This window comes from Equus przewalskii, chromosome 20 (genome assembly GCF_037783145.1).
Source record: "Equus przewalskii isolate Varuska chromosome 20, EquPr2, whole genome shotgun sequence".
Classification (NCBI taxonomy): Eukaryota; Metazoa; Chordata; class Mammalia; order Perissodactyla; family Equidae; genus Equus; species Equus przewalskii.
The window spans coordinates 54,097,154-54,120,019 of NC_091850.1; positions in this window are offsets into that span (position 1 = coordinate 54,097,154).

The following is a 22,866-nucleotide window of genomic DNA, read 5'->3' on the forward strand; positions in this document are numbered from 1 at the left end:
AAATAGGAAACTATTCTGCTTATTCCTCTTTGCACTGTGTTGAAGTCTAAATATATGCATAGGCAATTGACCCCTGTTGTCTTGTTTTTTTCCCTCTGTTAATATTTTCTTTTCTTGGTTTTTACAAAAGATTACAGAAGGGGTCTTCACTATAATGACTTGAAATCATTCATGCATTTTTCATCCCTGCATTCACACAGCCTGACATCTTGATCATTCTTTCTGACTGGTGCTCCACACAGAGCAGATGTTCCCACTGAGCTATGATGATTTTTAGATCTTATTCTCAAGAGACTATGACTAATTCAAAGACCTTCAGCGTAGAAGACGGATTCAATTTATTCTTTCCAGTAACATTCACCTTGCCTATGGTGGATTTTGTCTGCCATCGTGTTGCCCAATGACTGAGTTTTGTTCAGCCCATCTAGGATGGTCCACCACCCTCCCTGGTCTGTGTCTTCAGCACATCTCACCTGGTCTCCACTCAATCACATTTAACATCATTCATAATTGACACTGAACTTATGTCCCATACTGACAGTACCTTTGGTATTGGTGGGCAGCCGAGAAGGAGCTCAAAAGGGAATTTCAAGATCAAATCTTCTCTAGGTCCTATCAACCAACCTTACCTGTTCTACTTTTACAGAAAGACTATTTTGACCGCTTCATCTTTTCTGCTGCCACTTCTGCATCGAACATGCATGTGTGGTTTTAATCATTCCTCCTGGTTCTTTGTTCCTCTTGTTCTCCTGGGAGAAAACCAGTTTGCGTATTCCACTTTCATCCCACAGTCTGTTCTTTCATCTTCTTAGATACATTATTGTGATGTAGTTCAGTGCTAAAGAAAAGTCATAATATTCTCCACAAATATTCCCTTTTGGTTTCACATTGGTGTTCCCTCTATATCTTTTGGAAAAACAAAAACAAAAAAAACCCAGGGATTCTGGAATTCAAAGGGAGGACAGGAAAGTCAGTTCCAGGGAGTCCAAGGGAGGATAGGAGGGGCAGTGGGCTGCCTGGTGGGCTTCACAGCATGCTGCCCTGACTTCAAGGGTTTTAATGAACCCATGTGGACAGGTTTCAGTGGAGCTTCCACACTAAGACAGACTAGGAAGAAGGACCTGGCCACACCCTACCGAAAAAATTGACAGTGAAAACTCTACGAATAGCAGGGGAGCATTATCTGATTATTGCCGGAAGTGAAAAGGCTGGTGCAAAAAGACCGGGCAGGGTTCTACTCTGCTGTGTACAGTTGGAAACTACTCAATGGCACTGACAGTAACAAATAAACTGACAGAAGCCGAGCTCTTTGCCCCATCCTTTCTCTATGTACATAAATTCTCGAAGTCTTTCTTCTACCCACAGAATCTGAGTATTAAACCAGGGCAGGAAAAAACAAATTAAAAAACAAAAAACTCATAGCAACTATTTTAAGATCACAAATCATGATCCTGTTTATCCCCTTCCTAATGTATGTGTTTTTCCTCATTGCTTAATCTGAGCTCTCCTGCTCATCTGTAATCAACGTGGCAGCCTTTTTCTCCGGAACCTTCACTACCTGGACATCACTGACTAACAGGTGTGCAATCTACCTGCATCCCTCTCTATTAACCAAACCTCCAATCTCATCAGCTACCTGCCTCGTGTCCTCTGACTTCTCCAATGGAAATGGTCAGGGATACCTTTCCTCTCCCGACGTTATGCTACTAACAATTGAGAATGAAATGCTGGTTATTCATTGAATCCTCTGCTGCTGCTGAGAGGGTAAGATCATCTTAGTCAGTGTGTTTGTTCAGTACAATGTTACATACAGAGGCAAACCATTGGAGATGATGAAGAACAATTCTTAAAGTTCTTCAGGTGACCGGCCATGCGTATAATACACTTATCGTTATGCCCCAACACCCTTCACAACTCACCCTGACTGTTGAGGGAAAACACAAACTGCCAGTCATTCATAATTCCCATTTTATCTCTCTCGGTAAACTAATTCCTTGGTGAGTCCTGTTGACTGTGCCTTCTGGATATTTGCAGTGTGCCCCATCTCGCCAATATGATGACCACAACTCCAGTCCAAGCTGCCACCGTTTATCACCTGGACTTTTGCAGCATTAGTCTCTTAGTTTCCTGACAGATCTTACAGCTTCTCTCTTGACCATCTCCCACCTATTCTTACAGAAGCTGGGGACACTTACACACACACACACACACACACCAATGTGGATTTGCTTTTGGCTCACCATTCTCCACGGGTTTCCCATCTCCTTGGGAAAAAAGACAGCAGCCCTCATTATTGCTTCAAAGGTCCTGCACTGTCCAGGCTCCAGCAGATGCTTTGACGTCAGCTCCTACTCTCTGCCCCCTGACTCCAGCCCCTCTCTGCTCATCTCTTCTCTCTTCTTCCTGTGCTGAGGTCCAGCTCCCACGGTTCTCTCAGGCCGGGATGCTCCTTCCATGATATACCCATGACTTTCTTCTTCCCTGCCTTTAGAGCTCTGCTTGAATGTCACTTTATCGAAGAGACTTTTCTGGCCACTGCTATAAACCAGCATCTTCCCCATCATCATACCATGCCTGGCAAACTTTTGCTTTCCTAGCTCATTGGTTCCTTGCTTATCTGTGTGCATCTTCAGTGACATACTGCCTCTTAGAACGATGAAGCTCCCTGAAGAGGGTCTTGGTTGGTTGAGTAAACTCAGCATCTTTCCTTCCTAGAGCAGTATCTAGCATAAAATAGGTGCTAAATGTTTGCTGCACGAATAAGTGGATGGATTCTCTTCAACTAAAGAAAAAATAAAGTAGAATACTTTATACTCTAGTAGAAAACCAAATCATTAGTAGCTGACTTGTTGGGAAGACAGCTGGTCTGGTACAAGGCCAGCATTCTGAGTTGGTTTGGACCGAGCACTGACCCTCCATAAATCATGTTCTAGAAGCCCAGAAGTTATGGTGTTAGTTCTGTTCTATCACCAATCAGCTATGGGAACTTGGGGATCTCACCAACTTCTCTGTGATGCTGTTTCTTACCCCTACAATGTCTGAGGGATCAGTGTGGCCACAACGCTGTAGGAACTGAGTATTGTTATTTAAACTACGTTTTACTTGTATAACAGTTACTTCATATTTTCTTAATGAAAGCATGAGCAAAGGTCACTCACTGCAACTCCATTGGCCCTGAATTTTGGTGTGAACAGTCACAGAACACTAAAACAACATGTGGCAAGGTGACAGAAGGGTTATTCTCTTAACTACAGAAACTCAAATCTGAGGATTGTAGGTCAAGGAAATAGTCTACCGTATATCAACAGAAATGTGTCATCTCTATCTGCTCGAAATGCCCACTGCACTGTTTTTTACTGAAACCAATAATGGAAGCTGTAAAACACAAAATGGTTTTAAAGCTGTGTACTTAGTTTCTAATAGTCTTGACCCAAAAGGACCATGTAAAGCAAGCTTATTATTTAGAGAAAAACTATTAAATATCTGTGAGTAAAGAAAAGGATGAATTCTAATACATTTATTAGAGGGAATATTGCAGCCATTTAGAATATGTGTACAAAATTACATAGCACCTGAGAAAAATGCTTACGTTAAATTAAAAATATAGAATGCAGAAAGGAATATACACTTTGATTAAAATTTTGAAAAGTATCTGTGTATACGTAGGCAAAGACTGGAAGAAAATGCACAGTCAATATATTGTTGAGGTGAGAAAATATCGCTTTTCTTTTGAATTTATGTTCATGTTCTTTTATTGTTTACAAAAAAAGGATTATAGAAAAGGGAAGATGCGTCCTTCCAAAGCAAAGTTACTTTGCCACAAGGGGCTCTTGTCTCTATTTATTTGAGAAAACTCCCAGCTGGGCATTCTCAGAAGCACAGACAGGACAGCTTCCATCCGGGCTGCTGACCGCTGCCCAGGATATTGAGCATGACACCTCTCCCTCAGTGGGAGCTGGGGAAGGAGGGCAGACCGAGCAAACACAGACAAGTGAAAGTCAGGTCAGGAGGAAACGGAGAGACCCAGGAAGAGAATGAGCCATGCTGAGGAAGAAGTGCCAGAGAGATGGGAGGTGGAGAGACGCACGACAGCCAAGTCACAGATCTCACCTGCCCTTGCCGTCTCTACCGATTTTGTCCTTGCATGGAGCCCACATGCAGACCCTACAAGCTTCAGGATGGAGACATGTAGGAAAGGACAGGACAACAGCAGCTTTCTCGACTTGCTGATTCATAGAGCTACTGACCAGGTTTTTGTTTTGACAACTTAGCTGGATATACAGAACACCTTAGTCCACTCAAGCTGCTAAAACAGAACGTTATAGACTGAGTGGCTTATAAATGACAGAAATTCACTTCTCACATTTCTGGAGGCTGGAAGTCCAGGATCAAGGAGCTGGCAGATTTGACGACTGGTGAAGACTCGCTTCTGGTGCATAGACAGCTGTCTTCTCGCTGTGTCCTCACATCGCAGAGGAGGCAATGGATCTCTCTGGGGTCTCTTTTACATGGGCACAAATCCCATTCATGAGGGCTCCACCCTCATGACCTAAGCATCTCCCACTGGCCGTACCTTCAAATGTCATCACCTTGGGGTTAGGATTCAATATCTGAATTTCAGGAGGACACAAACATTTAGCATAGGGCACAGAATAATGATATTACCACCACCAAAAAGAATCCAAACCTATTTTGTAATTGTACTTTAAGCAAACATTTCTTATGTCTTTCCTATTAGAAGCCACGTTACTTTACTTTAAAAATACTTTGAATTCAAATGTACAGGAAACATTTCAAAGGTGGCAAAAATAACTGAAATTAAATGTGTACTAAATTACTGACAGAAATCATCAAAGATGCTTTCTCATTTGATCTTGATCTGGCATAAAAAAGTTTTTCATAGAGTTGTTATTGTCCTAGAAGCAGAAATAAATTTATTTATTAATAGAATTTTTGTATTTCTCAGTAGAATGTTGTACATCAACTTTTTCAATTGCCTTTTTAAATTTTATTTATTTATTCTTTTATTTATTTATTTATTTATTGAGGAAGATTAGCCCAGAGCTAACATCTGCTGCCAATCCTCCTCTTTGTGCTGAGGAAGACTGGCCCTGAGCTAACATCTGTGCCCATCTTCCTCTACTTTATATGTGGGACGCCCGCCACAGCATGGCTTGACAAGTGGTGCATAGGTCCACACCTGGGATCCTAACCAGCTAACCCTGGTCCGCTGAAGAGGAATGTGAGAACTTAAGCACTGCACCACTGGGCTGGCCTGTCGATTGACCTTTTTTACAGATGTAGAAATTGAGCAGAAAAGTTGCATCGTGCATCCATGATCCCACTGTGGGAAAGTGGCAGAGAGAGGTTTATACACACAACCATAGCTACTAAACAAGAAGTGCTTCCACAAGTTGAAGCTTGTCCTTTAACTGCAGGGGGAGCCTGGGCTAGGGAAACTGAGGCTGGACTGTATTAGTTCCTGGGGCTGCTGTAACAAGGTACCACAAACTGAGTAGCTTAAAACAACAGAAATGTCTTACAGTCTGGAGGCCAGAACCTGGAATCAAGGTGTTGGCAGGGCCACGCTCCCTCCAAAGGCTGTGGGGGAGAATATTCCCTTGCTTTTTCCAGCTTCTGCTGGCTCCTGGCAATCCTTAGCTTGTGGCTGTGTCTTGTCAATCACTGCATCTGTCTTCTTCCCTCTGCGTCTCTGTGTTTATAGCTCTGGGTCCTCTGCTCTTCTGAGGACACCGGTCATTGAATTTAAGGCTGACCCTCATCCGGTATGACCTCATCTTAACTTGATTATGTCTCTAAAGACCCTATTTCCAAATGAGGTTACATTCTGAGGTTCTGGGTGGACATGAGTTTTGGGAGGACACTATTTAATCTAGTATAGTAGTAAGTAACCATGTTGAAGAAGAAAGCAGCTGGAAAATGAGATTCTGAGATGGCCCATGGTTGGGATGACACAGATTGGACTGTTGATTCAGTTTGCATTTACAGAATACCAATTTGGAAAGTAAATATGCAAGCATCAACAATATTTTAAATATGTTTCATTACGAAGGTACGTTTTTCTATTGTCAAATAAATAAATAAAACAAGAGGGAAGTGTGGAAAAACAGGGAGGACTCCTGCAGGCAATGACTGCATATGTTGCAGCTCAGCCGTAAGGTGGTTCTGCTGTTGGGCAGAGGGGTAGGTGCAGATGTGCCCACAAAAGAAGGGGAGCAGGCTGTGCTGCCTGTATCAAGGATGTGGCAAGGAGCCTGCTGCTTTGTACTTATTAGTGCCCTTAATCAAACGGTGCTAAATTGTTTAAGCCCAGACAGCAAAACAGCAGAGGCAGTTATTAAAGTTTTAGAATGAAGGAAGGAAGGAAGGAACAAATTCTGTAGTTGTCTCTCCTTATTTGAGCAGGATATGTTCCAAGACCCCCAGTGGATGCCTGAAACTGCTGATAGTACTGAACACTATACACACTATGCTTTTTCCTGTACATACAGACCTATCATATAGTTTAATCTATAAATTAGACACAGTCAGGATGAACAACGATGACTAATAATAAATTAGAACAGTTATAACAGTGTGCTATAATAAAAGGTATGTGAATGTGGTCTCTCTCTCTCAAAACATCTCATTGTGCATACTCCCCGTTCTTCTTGTGAAGATGGGAGATGATACAATGCCTACATGATGAGATGAATTTTTTTGCCTACTACTTGGACTTGAGTTATTTTTTCTAGGCCACAACTTTTCTAAAGAAAGCATATGCAATTTTCTACTCAGACGCCGGAGTGGTCAATCAAAATCCCAGAGTGATTCGTTTCAAAACACCATAGATCCCTGATCTTTCTTGATTTCTCGTTCTTAGCTGCTTGCTCACTGAGCTTGAACTTCCATGTGAAGGAGCTGAATTCTGAATAGAAGGCCTCTTTATCTTGCCATGTGGCCTGGGCAAACAGGAGACAAGCAATGTAGCTTAATCACATGGTACCAGCCAAAATCCAAAGTTAGATGCAGCCTGTCTTTCTCACTAAGCACCATTGATCAAGAATGGCAGTGGGAAAGATTCCTTCAGGCATCAGAGTTCTTTTCTACTCTGTTTGAAAATAGAGCAATACTTCTTGTACAACACAAGTTATCCCACCTCAAGGATGACATTTTGGGGGGAACAGCTTCTGACATATCATATTTATACTAAATCGCATCTTGTTATTTCCAATTTCCTCAGGAAAGCTATCATTAGCAGCACTTAATGATCAGCTTGAGGCAAAACCCAAGGTTTTCTCACCTCAAAAAGGCATAATCTGTAGCCTGACTGCCTAAGAAGAGATTAGCACAATTGCAAAATGCAGCCTTTGACCCAGATGACACTGGGATGGCCATTGCCCTTCCTGAGTTGACAGGTGATCTGAATGAAGATTTGGTTACACATGCTCGACCATGGCTGTCCTTGCTATCTTATATCTGTCCCTTTACAAGCTATCTGAAGGTATACTGGCATTGATATTTTATTCTCTTCATTTAACATAAGAAAGACATTCCTTAAATTGGTCTTATTCTAGAATCATCTTGCCGCTGAATGGCTATGTATTATCAAATTGCTATATGCAAAGTAATTTCCTTTACAAGGTTGAATTTTTTAAAAAGAAGCTGGAAATATATGCACTTTCAGATAGAAAAATATATTTCCTTGAAGGGTTGGCAAATGATCTACTTTACTTACCTTCTAGAATAGAAACCAGTAGGAATTCTTCATAATTTAAAAGAAAATTCATAGTTTAAAAGAAAGAAATCAATCAAGAACACATGTTGTTAGGAAAGCTAGCTAAAATAAACTATGATGTCCTAATTTCTTAAGTTTTTCATAAGTGCCCATAGCATGGGCACAAGACGTTGTAGAAGTATATTTAGAGAAATGCCATAACATGTTTGGCCTCAATGCTCCTCATGTTGCATTTTACTTCACCCAGGTGGAAACTCAAGGACTGGGCAATTATTATAATTGGTGGGTATAAGCTATTTCATTTACTGCTGTATGTGAAACAGACATCTGAGCAAGCTGCAAAGGACAGGATAGAGAGGAAAAGGTGCTGACACAGGCAGGGACCCGCCTGCATCCTGTGGTCAACGACCCCGGCTCTGACTTCAGGGCTTCAGAATGAATACATGTCCTTCGAGCATGCCCCAGTCCAGATCTGAGTGAGTGGGCCCTTGCAGGTCTATGAGTGGTGTCTTTACTCAGGAAGATCTAATTCAAGCAAACGGGAGGAGCTGTGCCAGGGGCAGCACCTGCCTTATTTTCAGGGGTTCTTTGTAGACCTAGAGACCCCAGCTTCCATCTCCAGATTGGGGAGCTCCAGCTGCTGAGCACACTGGGAATAAAGTCAGGTCCTGGGATCTGCAGGCGACCACTGCCTTACCCTCATGGGCCGTCCTCTTTGGCCATGTTGCCTGTGAATGCAGCTCAAGGACGGCGGAGGCAGCGTGCATGGTTCTGAGCCTGAGCAGACCCCTCCCTTGAAGGCCTGCTGTAGAGAATGTGGCTTCAGCTTAGGTTTGAGGTTCCTATGACTGACTGGCTCACCTTCTGGGGCTGCAAAGATTTCTGCACATATGAGCCAATTTCCAGAGGCTGCCAGATCTCAACTTCCAAAGAGAGGTGCCTATCCTGATTCGCCAAGGCTCCCTCCTCTTGCCGATCAAGGTTCATGCACACCAGGGGTATACGGGGCTGGTGTGGCCAGGAGCATACCCTGGGTCTGCAGCCAGGCCTCATGACTTACCAGGTGTGTGGCTTTTGGCATGTTGCTTGACCTTTCCTTGTCTTGCTTTCCCAGCTGTAGAGTAGAGAGAATAATCGCACTGTCTTCAGAGTGTTGCAAGGCTGTTAGTGAGCTTGTTCAAGGAGGAACCAAGAAGAGCACCCAGCCCAGCCTAACTCCCCAGGGAATGGGGCCCTTGTTGACCTTCCTTTGGGGCCTGTTGTCATCATGCTGGCCTCCACCATGGCACTTACTACTCCACCAGAATGATGTGTCTGTGCAGCTGCTGTGTCCCTCCAGACCATCACCAACTCTAGGGTAGAAGCCACTTAATCACAATCCTGTGTGTTACCAAGGCCTAGTGCACAGAGGCCAAAGTCAGACTCCTATCATGCAAGTTCAATGTTATTGTGCTTAGCAATATAGTCCTGCTGACCTGCTCCTACTTCCTGCCCTGCTATTCAAACACATCCAGGTCTTAGCTGTAGTCCTGCTAATCTGCTCCTACCTTGCTGATCTCTCCCCATTTTGGATATATCTGGTCTTAACCTAAGCAGTCCCTTCACCTGGGATGACCTCTCCACAAATAGAGCTCATTTTCAGAAATCAGCTCAAGGGGCTGGCCCCGTGGCATAGTGGTTAAGTTCGGCACCCTCTGCTTCGGTCACTCAAGTTTGTGGGTTGGACCCCAGAGGTGGACCCACACCATTCCTCAGCCATGCTGTGGCAGCAACCCATATATAAAGTGGAGGAAGATTGGCACAGATATTAGCTCAGGGCTAGTCTTCCTCAGCAAAAAAAGAAAAGAAAAGAAAAGAAAAGAAAAGAAAAGAAAAGAAATCAACTCAAATGCAGTCTCTACCAGGAAACATATTCTGACCATATCTCCCCACATTTCCCACTCCTTGCTGCCAAATACCCTTCCCAGACAGTCTGTCTGTCCTTACACATCCCCGTGGGTCCTTGTTCAAAGGACCTTCATGTTTCATGGTAATAATCAGTTTACCCCTCTGTCAACCTCCTCCAGATTGGAACACCTTCGTGGTGCACCCATGTCATCTTCAGGGTGACCCCTAGTTACCGTCACAGCAAATTCTAAGAGAAGTCCACCCAGGAGATAGATGTTCTTATGCATAACTGTTCTGTTAAAGGCCTGCTCTTTCTTGGGCCACACTCTTAAGAGCAAGGAGGATCCCAGTGGTCACAACAAACCTCACCCAACTCCGGACACTGATGGGACACACCTGTGCCTCCTTTACAGCCACATCTTTATAGGTTCCCGAGTCCAGCTGCCCTCCATTGGCATTTGTAGAACTTGAAAAGCAGACCCCAAAGCTGATCTCTATTTGTAGAGAATTTTTGGAGGTATGGCTTGCACGATGTCTACCGTCATATTCTGATAATGGTTGAAAGCAATAGGAGTCCGTGCTGTTTATATGAGCATCAATTTGTCTCTGCATTTTCCAGACCCCAGGGCCCCTGGAATTCAGAAGTCCTGGAGAGCCTTGCGTTGGTGAAGATCCGGCTGTGCTGACCAAGATTGCGCGCAGGAGGTTTACTGGCGAGAGGCCTAGGCTCAAACACCAGGAAGGGCAGGGAGGAGGGAGCAGCTGAGCTGAAGGGCAGTCACAAGCAGAGCTGCAGGTGGTCCCTTGGGGCTCTGGAGGGGAATGTACTCCAGAGTTGTCCCCAGTTGAGGCGAGGAGCTGGTTTGTACCCTACGGTGGTCTTGAGTGGAGTGTCCCCTTGGGAAGGGATAAAACCTCCAGCCAGAAGGCTTCCTCCAGCCAGAAGGCTTCCTTCAGCCAAGGGCAATTTCTGGAAAGAAACTCTGTTCTGCAAGGTCAGTGGCACACGGCCTGGGCTGCAGGAATGAGTACTCGGTACTGAGGAGGTCTGGGTGCCTTGGCACAGCTCCAGGAAGCTGTAGGAACATGGTGATGCCAACACAGAGAGTGTCTATCTTCCCAGAAAGAGAATTCTTAACTCTAACCAGATTCTCAAAGAGATCCACAAACAACGAAAGAAAAACCCTCCCCTAGAATGCTGATGGGCGACATAAGAAGGAAAGAGCCTGGGAGAGCACGATGCTTCAAACCCTTTCTCCCTCCTTACCCATTTGCCAAAACTTAGGCGTATTGCCAACCTTTTGCAGCTAAGATTTGACAACGACTCCTTCTTTTGTCAGTATTGTCTGTTTGTTTTATAACTGCTAATACTGATCCACCAATTCTGTTCACAAAAAAATTCACTAAAAAGGAAACAAGGTACTAAAAACATTTTTTCCTTTGTGTGAATTCACGATTCCATTGTAACGGAAATTCAATTTATTTTAAGGTCTAGTTTGGAAGGATCTTAATTTTTAAATTCATTTGAAAAATGTGAAATAACAGGAAAAGAGCTAAATATAAGAGCACGTCCTAAAAATGGCCTGTTCTTCTAAGCACTACTTCCATGTTATACCCTCCAGAGTGTCACTATTTATATTTTAATTACATGTGAGAGTGGATCTATGGAGAAAATGAGAATATGCTGAAGGTGAGGCCTTAGGTTCAAAGGATGCTCAAATTGTTCCCCAAGCAAAAGTCCTTTAGACCACCCACCTTCAGCAGCCACAGTCCACATTTTCCGCCCTACACCCCGCTTTAATGAAGGTGTTTTCTTCTAGGGGGCCTTAGTGTGGACAGGGAAGCCCCGTGAGAGCCCGGTCACCCTCTTCGGGGACAGCCAAGTCAGGGACTGCTCCTCAGGAGAAGCAGGAAGTCCTCCCTGATCTGGCATCTGCCTATGTCAACCCCCAGAAGCCATTGATTATTTTAACCAGACTCAATTTGTCTTTGGAAGAGACATTTTAAAAAGCAAAAGAGCTTAAACAAACATGAAAGTAATCTAATTCAGACATAAACATGAAAGTTAATAAGATTACCTTGAATTGATCTAAATATTACTTAAAATAATTAGAAATGATTTTTAATGGCGTGCCGTTTCAGTCAGGACACATCTATGTTACATTAGGAAGCCAATGATTATTGCTTTCCAGAATATTTTCTTGTTGTTTATGACCTTCAAAAGAAGCATCAGTGTTGGCAGACCCGTCAATCAAGACTTCTCCAAAAGATGAATGAATATTCTGCATCTGCCACAGTGCTATTAGTCTATTACTCTGCCTTCATACTCCCTTCATGTTGAACAGTGCCTTTGTCCTACTTCAGTTAGTCGCTTTCTCCTGACATAAATTCACAGATATATAATTTCAGAGAGGAGGAATATTTAATTTTTAATTTACTTTCAATCCTGTGGCAAAGATATGAAAAGGAACACACTCTGAATTGTTGGTGGTTGTCGGTTGCACTTCAACCTATGCGTGAGGATGCAGAGACTTGGAGGAGAAGCATTTCCTGCGTGTCTGCTGCGTGCCCAGGCCAAGGCCAAGGCCAAGGCGCCCTGAGAAATGCACACTTTTGTTTTGTTTTTGAGAAAAGTCAAACTCTCGCAGCCTTTCAGGTTAGAAGCAGTTCTCCTTGCTAAGGTGTTGTCACTGAGTCAAAAACAAAGTTTGCTGCGACGTCTTGTAAATATCTAGTGTTGATGTCGAGAGCTCTGCATCCAGCTAATCTGCAGGGAAAAACATGGTCAGCACTGGCAGAGCGTACTGTGGCTCAGACTGTTTAGAATCAGAACAAACGCTGGATGTAAAACGTATCTGAAGTTGACGTATCCTCGCACTGATACGTGCAGGTTGCAGGGAGCTATCTGATTTTTTTTTTTTTCCTGCATCTAACTGAAAAAGCAGTTTTTTAGGACCTGGGGTTACTCGTCTTTATTGTACTCGACATTCAATCCAGAAAAATGGCACGTCCATTTTTCACTTTTTCAGAGAATGTGAGCAAATTAGACAATGGGTAATGTGAACATTAAATTTAAAAGTTAATATGACAAATGAAAAATATCGGAGTTAGCATTAGAAATAATAATAAAGTATACTGTAAATGGACATTTTGTTTTTCTCATACTAAGTTTACAAATCCCGCTGTAACAGCTAATCGTACCCATTACATTGCTTGCTTTGGCGTTGGCTCGAGTGGCTCAAATGTGCTAAGCTCTTTACATTTTCATGAAGACAGCTGCCTACTGGCTTCCTACAGAAGACAAATCACTATTTGGAAGTGTCAATGTTACCCCACAAAGCTGGGATTCTCTGCCCAGTGTGCATAAAGAGCCAATTATTACTGCATCAGCTTTTGAGAAAAGAAAAAAAACTATATTGAGAGGTCAGTCTACAAGGAGGCAGAGGCAAAAGCTCTTACGTCTTTCTCCCCGAACCTTCAGGGTTGGGGTGAAATTTAAGAGGTTAGGGAGAACAGGCTGGTACACAGAAACACTGGTGGGGTGCGTGTCGATTGGCGGACATAAACATTTATGGTAAGGGTTAAAACATTTGTGGTAAGGTGCAGAAGGGGCTTTAACACTAAATCTTCCCGGACAATGGACCCCTTGCATCTGATAAGAGTCCGACTTTCAAGTTCCAGTCCCCTCCTGGTCCTTGGGTTCTGTTGGGGGTGATATTTGGTTCCATGGTCATTTCAGGTCAAGATTTTCTCCTCTGCACATGCTCTGGCTATGTGACTTTGCAAATTTTTTTCCTTAACTGCTTTTGAAAAACAACTCTTAATCACTCTGTTGATAAGATGGGGTCAGTTCAAACTGGTCCTAGTGGGCCCATGGTTACAATAAGCCATCATTAAAAGCTAGCCTAAGAATCACATTTACACTCCTCAAAGCTAATTTCAAATAACACATTTTCTTTTTAAATAAGCCTGCATAATAAGCCTAAATGTAGCTGTAAACAATACCTTTTCCAGGTATGAAATTTAAATAAATAATATGCAAATGTCAAGAAAATGTAAATTGTAATGACCCAAAAAGCTTTAATGAAGATAACCAGTCAGTCGTTACCTCTTTCGAGGATTCTATGGTATAAAAATTGCCTTCAGATCTTTACTGGTAGTTGCAGCTCCATTTTGTTAATTCCTTTATTCCTTAACTTGCAATCGCTTGGCTTTTGAGTCACCTGTGGACAACGAGCTTGGTAAATGACTCACCTGAATATGTCTTGTGGGATTGGGAAGCAAGAAGACCCTTCCATTTAGACTGGCGCTTCACTTGCATCCTGAATGGGGCCGTGCATTCCCTTCCAGGACAGATATGGGGAGGGGGTTAGGAGGTCCCCTCTCTTCCAGAAACAACGATAGTTCCCAGGCAGCAAGTACCCTACAGTCACACTGTGCGCATGTGTTTCAGCGCTTCCATGAAATACAATTCTGTATTCCCCTGCTCTCCTGAGTTGTCCTAATTCTTCTTTTATGCTTTCCTGTAAAGGAACCTGTGCAGGATAAGTTGGTAAGAGGTACCAAAAAACAATATTTGCTTTTTTTTCCCATTTCTGAGTAGGAAAAAAAAACTAGCCTATTTTTGGCAAGTCAATTTTTGATTTGGCTTTTTTTTTCCTTAATCAGCTTTATTGATGTGTATATTCAGGTATATTAGGAGCCACCAATTTTAGCAAAAAAATTACAATCAGTTTGGACAAGTATGCATGCTTTTTAGCCACCATGACCCATCATGATATTGAACATTTCAATCTTTCCAAAATGTCTCCTTGTGCCACCTTGTAGTTGATTCCCTTTTCCCATGCCAATCCCTGATAACCACCGACCTGCTTTCTGTCACTACAGTTTTAGTGTTTTTAGAAGTTGATGTGGACAAATCACACAGCATTTTTTGTTCTATTGCATTGAATAATTGCACTGCATATTGGGGGCCAGTCTATTTTACGCATTGGTTAGTAGTTCTTGCAAGACTCATTGTATAAACTGAAGATTTCTTTGAAGTCGACCTGTTGTGCATGACCAAATTTTTCCAGCATATTACCAGTCTTGGTTTTATTCTGCTTCCACGTGATACGAACTCAGATTCCCTTATCCCTTAACTGAACGCATTAGACCTTAGGATGTGAAATATTCCATCTGCTGCAGCAACTCTCACTGATCAGTTTCTGGACTATAGGTGACACATATCATGGCTCTATGATAATTACTGTTTTCATTAAACCCAACGTGGCAGAAGCCCATGATGACCAAAGCAATGAGGAAGGACTTGCCTTTGCAATCCTCCAAAGTCCTAGACAGTCCGATGGCGTTGGACGGAGAGAGTGCAGGAGCTATCCTAGGAAGCCAGGAGGAAGGATTAGCCCTCATTGTGCAAGTACCTCCTGCACCAACGGGATGGCCCTCGAGTGTTGGCCACCTACCCGAGCTCAGAGGTGATGAGGGAGACACCCACAGCATAGGAGGACTTTTTGTGACGTGAAAATAGTCGATCTACAGAGTCATTCCTCAGATGCCTCATACATCAATGTTCAATAGACAGAATATGGGTTTATGACAGCATTTTATCCGAACTTTCAGGTAATATTTGACAAATTAATCGATGTTGGTGTTGCTGGGCACTACTTCCCGTCAATATTAAACAGCAAGAAGTACAGAAATTTGACATTTACTTTTGAGATTCTGGTAACACAAGGCAATTATAACAAAGTGGAGGCTTTAAAAATATTCCAGCTGCAATAAATAAAAGGGAGATGAAGAATACGGGCTGTAATTGGAAATGGGCTCCTTTTCTAAGAAAAGACAAAAAGAAGAAAAACAAAAATAAGCAGAATTCTGACATGCAGTAATTGGAGTTGCCATATTTCATCCCAAGTAATTAAAGGCTAAACATATTTTCTAAAATTGTGTGTTTAATTACAAAAGTAAATAAATATAATTAAAAAGTTAAATAGATATTGGTAGATGTGCTGTCAGAAAAGCACTGATATATATCAAATGATATTTTGAAGATAGTCTTTGTCATTTAAAATGACTATGAAGCAGCCCTGTCACCAGAAATGATGAAAATCACCAAGATGCTGCAATAATTGGTTACTTCTAATTTTTATTCTTATGCTACTTGAGTGTAAACAAAAAGAAAATCCCTTTTCCTATTTAATCTAAAAATGCATTTCACCCACCTATCAGAGAAAGGAGAGAAGAGAATCTGAAGAAAGGTATATTATTTTGGAGGCCGGTAATTTTCCTACAGATGAGAATGACACAGTCTTGCAAATAGCTCACATAGGTCTCCTTGAGCAAGTTATTCTTAAACATTTTCACGCTTAATGTAAATACTTTGCCTCCAGAGTAGTTAAAAGTTCCTGCAACAATGGGACCTGTTGTTTTCATTATAAATTAGATAATATTAGGCAAAATAAACAGTGTGCGTTGCGATGGATTTTTTATTTCTAGAAAAATATGGAAAATGCAATATGTTCCCCATACCAACAGTCTGCATTCTACTTGGTCCTCCACCTACAGATCTAATATCAGGGGCCAGAAATGTCAATTCCAGAGTCCTTCCCTCTCCTCTAAGGAGAAGTGCTGTCAGCAGAGTAGACAGGTCTAGAACCCCAGAGTATCTCTTTCAGACATTCTACAACCACACTCAAAGCCCGTGTTTAATCTCTAGGTCTGGCAAGCTCAAGGCTGTGCAGAACTGTACACTATAGTCCATAGGACAATTGCCACAGCAATCTCATCTGTATTAGTCTCAGGTTGTCACAGTGAAATACCGCAGACTGAAGGACTTAAACTGCAAACAGTATTGTCACACAATTCTGAAGGACAGAAGTTTGAGGTCCAGGTTCAACCTGATTCAATTTCTGGTGAGGGCTCTCTTCCTGGTTTTCAGACAGCGACCCTCTCGCTTATCCTCACATGGCCTTTCCTTGTTGCATGCACATGGAGAGAGAGAGCCAGGGAGAGTCTCTCTGGACTATTTTCTTACAAAGATATTAATCCTATGGGATCAGGGCCCCACCCTTGTGACCTCATATAGGCTTAATTACTTCCTTAAGGCCCCTTCTCCAAATACAGCAACACTGGGGCTCAGGGCGTCAACATGTGAATTTTGGGGGAATATAGATATCCGATCTATAAAATTCTATCCCAAAATTCATGTCCTTCTTTTATGCAAAATGCCTTCAGTTCATCTCAACAGCTCCCAAAGTCTTAACTCATTCTAGGATCAACTCTAAATTCTAAAGTCCAAAGTCTCATCTAAATATCGTCTAAAGCAGATGTGGGTGAGACTCCAGGTGTGATTCACTCTGAGACAATATTCCCCTCCAGCTGTGAAACTGTGAAAAAAGATAAGTCATGTGCTTCCAAAATACAACCATGGGACAGGCTCACGATGAATAATGTCATTCCAAAGGGGAGAAATCGGAAGGAAGAAAGAGATGATCAGGCCCAAGCACGGCCAAAATCCAGCAGGGCAAAGTCCATTAGAGCTTTAGGCTCAAGAATAACCCCTTTCGGCTTGATGCTTCATACACATGCACCACCCCCCACTCAAGGCGGACTGGGGCAGTGGCATCACCCTTGTGTCGCTATGAGGGGGTCCTGCCTGGGCCTCTGCTGAGGTCTGGCACCTAAGGCTCTGGGCAGGGGCATGCTGGCCGACTGAAACTACACAGGCTGCCCAACCTTTGAAACCCAGGAGGAACCCCCCCTGCCCCTGGGCCTGTGATGGGAATGGCTGTCCTGTTGGCCTCTGAATTGCCTTCTGGATCATCCTTCCCTTATCTTGAAGGATAATACAAGTACACAGCCAAATAGGTCTATTATCCTATCCTATAGAATCCCCGAAGTGCAAAACGCTTTCTTATTTCATCCCAATAAAGCCTTATTTCACCCCTTTCCTGCCTCCTTTTGTTCAAACTAGCAGAGTCTCTGCTGGTATAACCCCATCTCTACCCGCAGCTCCTGCTGAGAGGGCTGATTAAATCCATAAGCCGCACCAGCGATCTCTTCACCTAATGGTCACGCAGCTCCACTCTTAGTATTCTCTTTAGAACAAAATCCCTCAGTTGTTACTATATGGATAAGTTGAGGATTTTTTAAATCTTCAAGTTTTGCTTCGTTGTGCTTAACAATTCCTTTAATTTTTCTCTCCCTGCCTGCATTTTACTCTAAGTGGCAAAAGAGAAACCAAGCTGCTGCTTCAACACTTTGCTTAGAAATCTCCTCAGCTCACTATCCAATTTCATCATTCCAAACTTCTGTCTTCCACAAAATGCTACAACGCAAACGGGCCGATCTCTTTGCCACTTTATAACAGGGATCATCTCTCTTCAGTCTCCAAAACTTGTTCCTCACTTCCAGTGAGACTGCACCAGAACAATCTTTAATGTCTGTGTTGTTGCCAACCTCCTGTTCAAGGAAGTCCTGGCTTTCTCTATAAACCTCAAATCTCTTTGATCCCATATCCATGACCCAGTTCCCAAGCCACGTTCACAGTTTTCAGTATTTGTTAAAGCACCAGCATTGTATTTCTCAGTATGAGAATTTGTATTAATCAGAGTTCTCCAGAGAAATAGAACATATGTTTACATTTATATACATACATATACACACATATAGATATGCATACACATGCACAGAAACAGAGAGAAAGTTTAGTTATAAGGAATTGCCTCTTGGGATTATGGAGGCTCACAGACCCCAAGATCTGCAGTCAGCAAGCTAGAGACCCGGGAGAGTGAATGGTGTAGTTCCAGTCTGAAAGCCAGCAGGCTTGAGACCCAGAGGAGCCGATGATTCAGTTCAAGTAAGGACGGAGGAAAAAGCGATGTCCCAGCTCAAAGGCAGTCAGGCAAGAGGAATTTGCTTTTCTTTGGGGGAGGGTCAGCATTTTTATTCTATTTTGGTCTCTAGTCTTTGACAGATTAGACAAGGCCCACCCACATTAGGGAGGGCAATCTGCTCAATCAATTTAATAGTAAATTTACCCAAACCCCCTCACAGAAATACACAGAATAATGTTTAATCAAGGATCTGGTCACCTTGTGGTGCAGTCAAGTAGACACATAAAATTAATCATCACACCATCCCCACTAGGTGCACTGGGCCAGCCAGCTGAAGCTGAGCTGGGAGCACCAGGGCCCCTCCAAGGGCTGACAGTGCTGTCCTGCACCCCAGAGTGTTAACCATCTATGATTCAATTCTAGTTGTGTGTACTGAAGAAATAAGCTCAGACCCTTCTGGTTTAACCTGTTCAAGATATTTGATATCTTTTCTTCTTTAAAGAAGTGAACTGAAGTTTGAAATTCAAATTCATGTTTAGATACCAAATAGTGATAAACTGCTCTGATTAATGCTTTTGAAAACAACCAGTTGGTGACATATTAAGAGATACGTTTCATTTCTCACATCATCTAAATAAGAATAACAATGTACCTTTAATTTAGGATTCCCAGATAAAATTTAGGACACTTAGTCAAATGTGAATCTTAGATAAACAACACATTTATTTTTAGTACAAATATGTCCTGCACAATATATGGAGCATACTTATACTAAAAAAATGGTTATTATTTATCTGAAACTCAAATTTACCAGGGAATCCTACAATTTTACCTGCTAAATATGGAAACCTGACTTAATTTTCACAAAATGACTTTAGATTATTATTCCAAATAGAATTTTTGTGTCATACAGATAAGAGAGAAAGGAGTGAATTTTGAAGAGACTACTTAAGAAGTTAAGACTCAGGTACCAAAGAAAACTCAGTTTAAAAGCAATTGATCTAAGGCATTAACTGCATGGAGTGAATTCAAAAGATAAATGTACATAAATATTTCTGAAAAGAAAAGTAAAAATTAAAACATTAGTATTTAAAGATACTCTGTGATATATCTAAATAGACCTTTAACATAAAAAGTATAAAACAACACAAATATTGCAAAGTACTAGACATTTTATAGCTGAAATAAACTTGAGACTGTATAGTGTAACACGCCATTACGTAAAGGGAAAACTGAGGTTCAGAAAGATGAGGATGGCTAAACAAAAATGGCACCCCCAAAATCATCCAGATCAAAAATAAATGATGCTTTGTTAACTTCCACACTCTTATTCAAATTAGGTTGGTAATCCTATATCTATGATATCATACGCTTGTCCAAACTCATATTTATTTGAGTAAAGCTATACGCTTATTTTATTTTCTCAAAGCACCAGGAATATACAAATGTAAGATCTTACTCTATCAATATTCTGCTGGGATAATTTAAACGTCCAAATTTCTGGCCCATGATCCTTGATTCATTTCAGAAGCTTTTATCTGCAGTCTTCCTTAGTGACAGTCATTGTTTTTCACCCTGGCTGACCCTTGACACAAATGTGGAAGAAAAATCTCTAGAATAAGCCCCGAAGGAATCATTCATCCTTAATGCATCTAATTACTACCTAGAAAATGTGAGCGACATTATGCAGAAATTATAATGAAAACCAACCTATGTAATGTTTCAGCTCAGTGATTTCCTAATTATATTAGGTTAAAATGTAAATATTTTCTAGCAAGAAATTTGGAAACTATGACATTTTGTGGGAAAATAAATCTGCTAAGCCCAGATGGTACCAACATCCCTTCATATAGTAAAGTGTCTCTTGGCTGCTTTATCTATACCCTGTACCTATTGGAATTTCTATGTATTTCTTCCAGATTAAAAATACATCTCTCTAAATTAGACGTTTTTGTTTTCTTCATGATATCTAAATAGATGAGTGAATAAATTAAAAGTCATCCAAATTGGTGTTTGTCACCATGAAAATAAAGGGCTGCTATGCTTAAACACTCAGCTTTCATCTTAGTGTCGGAATACTGCCTAGATACATTGTCAATAACTTTGTACGTGAAGATTAACATGAATTGGATGTGCTGATTTTCCTGCACAAATAAATAATATAAAATAGAAGGTTTCTTGGTAATCCTCTTTATCATTACTTTTTCCAACTGGAAGATTTGAAACAAGCTGGTAAAGAGAATGACACAATGTTAACCTGGACATCTTGTTTTTGATGAAATTCTTAGTGGTCAATCCGTTACGTTGAGGCTACTTAATATCTTCCTATAATATCTTTGTCTTTATCTCAAATTATAAATACGTTGATGGTCATCTACATAAGCAAGCTCACATATTCCTTAACAACGTCCCAGATTGACGCTCCCTTGATGTTCTCAAATTCCAAGATTTAAATGAGAACAGAAATTGCAGCAGCAGGAGTCCGGTCTCCAGTCACACAGTGCACCATCCTGAGCAAAGAGCCTCTTAATAAAAGAGGAGACGCGAGGTTCATTTCTCCATCAGATCTCTGGGTTTGCTCCACACAGCCTTACCTAGTTCAGAGTCAGCTATGTTTAACTTTTATTACCTTCAGGCCTCAGGGCCAGCTGGTATCCCATTAGGTCTAAGAGAAAAGGGAAGCTAACTGTCTCTGGGATAGCTGGCTGCCTCTGTCATGTCTTTTAAAGAATCTTTGCCAATTATTCATTTATGTTTTTTATTCTGCAAATATATTTTAAGCCCCTACCATAGGGCAGACATCATTAAAGACCGTCGGGACACATCACTAAAGTAAACAGGAAAAGATTTCTGCCCTCAACGAGTTTGCATTCTCCTGGAGAGCCCAGATGATCAACAATAACACGATAAATAAGCAAATGCTGTATTGTGTCAGGAGGTGGTAAGCACTGTGGATAAATGGAACACAAGAGTATCAGGGAGCTGGGACAGGAATGCGCTCACAATTTTAAATAAGGTGGGTGGGGTAGGCTTCATTGGGAAAGCGGGATTTGAAGGAGGCAAAGGAATTCACCAGGAAGCTACCTGGGGGAGAAGAATTCCCATGGAAGGAATGGCCACTTTTAACATGATTGCTCATGTTAAATTTGAAGAACTGCAAGATGGTCAGTGTCGCTAGTACCTTGTGAGCCAGAGAAAGTAGCAGGGAGTAGCAGAGAGTAGCACCTACATGGGGCCCATTGTAAGGGATACAACGGAAAGCCATGGCAGAGTTTGCGTAAAGATGAGCCACAATCTGACTCTCATTTTAATTGGCTCTCTCTGGGTACCACCTTGAGAATAGCCTCCTAAGGGCAGGGCAGAAGCCAGGAGAACACACAGAAGAATACCAGAATAATCTAGGAAAGTACAGCAGAGGCTCAGATTGGGGCACAGCAGCACAGGTAGAGAGCAACAGGTGAGTTCTAAATGTGTTTTAAAGGTAAGGTCAACAAGATTTCTTGAAGTCCTGCAAGTAGACTGTGGAGGAAAGCACAGAATCCAGGATGGCTTCAGGAGTTTAGAGTGGGGAGGCTGTTAGCACGTTGAGTGTTTGTCATTCTACCTTTCTTGACCCTGACTCCTCAGTTCCTGTGAATCCCCGGAGCGATTTTGGGTCTTCCTGTCACTTTTATTATATTTCCAGTAGCTGAGTATTTGTATGACTGCCTTATTTGCTCACTGGCTCCTGGCTTCATGACCTTTGTTTCCTTCCCTCACTTCATAGCTAGTCACTCAGTCTCTTGGACAAAATGTCTCCATGATCTGGCTTGAAGGCCACCTCCTGCACATTAGATGCAAAGGGCTTTTTATGTTACTGTTTTTACAAACTCTAGAAACATCACAAAGATTACTAGACATCTTCTGCATGACATGTGCCCTATGGAAAAGAAAATATTTAATTCCTAGGACCTTTCAGAATTCTTGTTATAAAACACATCTCTCTGTTTGACACGATTCTTCTAATATGTTTTCTAAGAGTTACTAGTCCAGCTATTTGGCTTTCCCTGGGAAGTTTCAGAGTATTATTGTTTAACTTTCTCTCTCTGGTGCCAAAACTGCTGTTAGAAAAATGAAAATATAGTTCCTCCCAATCAATCAGCCAATTGTTTGATCAACCTTATGCTAAGAACTCATTCAACTGGTATTTTCCACTGAAGCTGTGTCTGCACAGAGCCAAAATCACCATAATGGTCAATCAACTGAGTTCAAACCAATCAGTCAAGTCAGATGTTTGGTTAAGTTCCTGAACAGACAGCCAGAACCCACAGTTGTGGAGGTGCATAGAAAAAACTTTCATGTTCTCTTTATTCTTTCATGTAACAGCAATGATAGCAATCCCCAACTGGAATAATTCATTGTTCTTGG